The sequence below is a fragment of the Heterocephalus glaber genome, unplaced genomic scaffold, assembly GCF_053883595.1.
Source record: "Heterocephalus glaber isolate CG9 unplaced genomic scaffold, H.glaber_assembly_v1.0 deba00001497, whole genome shotgun sequence".
Classification (NCBI taxonomy): Eukaryota; Metazoa; Chordata; class Mammalia; order Rodentia; family Bathyergidae; genus Heterocephalus; species Heterocephalus glaber.
This window is the reverse complement of record NW_028258320.1, coordinates 10,699,006-10,701,070: the sequence shown is the minus strand read 5'-3', so window position 1 is coordinate 10,701,070 and position 2,065 is coordinate 10,699,006.

Genomic DNA, 2,065 nt, shown 5'->3' with positions numbered 1-2,065 from the left:
TGTTGCTTCAAATGCAGTTCACATTTCTATAATTTTTTTTTTTTATTTTCTTCTATTCCTTTTTTGGGGGTCACTAATTTCTTGTTATCTGCTTCAGCTTTGCACTTGTCTTTTCCTTTCTTTTCTTTTTTTTGAGACAGGGTTTCACTATATACTTCAGACTGTCCTTGAACTCGCTATATAGCCCAAGCTAGCCTCAAACTTGTGATAATCCTCTTGTTTCAGTCTCCCAAGTGCTGGAATTACAGGCTTCCACCCCTATGCCCAGTGCACTTGTCTTTTTCAGAGATCTCATGTTCTTTTAAATTTTTTTCACAATCTACAAAAAAGGGCCCTCCACTCCGTGAAAGACTTGAGGAGGAGAAAATGTAAAGATCCAGGGTACATGAAAGCAATACTGAATTATCTCACAAGCATTTATTTCTTCACAGAATGCGCTGAGCCATCATTTCTGAACCCCAAATTTGGTTGATTTAAATGATTAACTGTTTAATAAAGATTCTATTTTTGATAAGTATTCCCAAAATATTATATTCTTTAAAAAAATCAGACCAAATGACTGCCTGTTTATCCTGTGCCATTGCATGTTGAAAGTTTAACCCTTTTTGATTTTTACAAGGAGTCACAGCTAAAAGTTTGCCTTGATTCTCAGAGGAGACCTCTGACTTGGAGTTTTCAGCAGTTCTGGAACTGTTAAGACTTTGGTGACTCTTAGAGATGAGCTAAATATATTTTACATAGTGAGATGGACATGAGCCTCTTGGGGGCCAGTGGAATGTTATAGTTTAGATCTAGAAAACCCTCCAAAGTCTCATGTGTTCAGAATGGGGCTTTTGGAAGGTGATTGAATCATGGGGGCAATATACTCATTAGTGGATTGATTCACTGATAATTTCATAGCTAAATGTGCTGTTAGGAAGTGGGTCCTCAATGGAGGAAGTGTGTCATTGGAGGTGTGGCTTTGGAGGGTGTATCTCCCTCCCTGCCTCCTCACTTCTGTCTCTGCTTCCTGGCTGCCATGAGATTAGCAGTTTTTCTCGCCATGCCCTTCTACCTTGCTGTTCCTGCCTTGGAGCTGGCCAACCATGGACTGAAACCCCTAAACTGCGAGACAAATTAAACCTTTCTTCCTTGAAATTGTGGGGGTTGGGTATTTTGTCCCAGTGACAGAAAAGCTGATGAATATAAGCTCTTAGCCAGCTAGGACTGCCAGAACAAAAATACCATAGTCTAGGTGGCTTAACCAACAGGAATTTATCAATCACAGTTCTGGAGACTGGAAGTTCATAATGAAGGTGCCAGTAGGGTTTGTGTTTCGAGAGTGGGGTGCAGGAAACTGCCTTTTTGGTGTGTCTTTACATGACCTTTCCTTGGTGCAGAGAGAGAGAGAGAGAGAACGAGAACGAGTATGTTCTCAGGTGACTTCTTGTAAGAACACTAATCCAACAGTCTCCTGCTATATCAGGCTCCCCTGCAGAGGGGTCTTTGGGGAGAGGATATTGTTTTGTGTGGGGCCACCTGGGAGGAGCTGTGCTTTTGTGGAAAAAGCCAGGTCTTCACAAGTTAGAGCACCCAGGAGCCAAATCCCTGTATGCCTTCATGATGTCACTGCAGGCCCAGAAGCTCTTACAAGTCCATGGTAGCTCTTGCATGGGTTAAACCCACTTTCATTGAGTTGCATGCTTTGTTATGACTAGAGACAAGGGTTTTAGCCTACACAGGGGACAATCTGGTGACCTAAAGGAAAACTTCTCATGAGGTGACATTTGTTTGGAGGACTAGTCTCCCCAGAAGGGACCTGGGCCATTGCACTACCTTCCACAGCTGTTGTGAAGGTCAAAAGCTATTCATCAATACCCAGTATGGGATCTGTGTGCTAGGCTCCAACTTTTCTAAAAGTATACATTTGCTGTCTGTTGGTCTTCATGGTTGTTTACTTGCCATGGAGAACTCGCAGGTTCAGAGACATTTGATACCTCTCTCATGGTCACACAACTAGGAAGCAGCAGAGCCAAGGTTCAAATGCTGATCTATCTGACCCCAGAGACTAGGGACTTTCCATTAG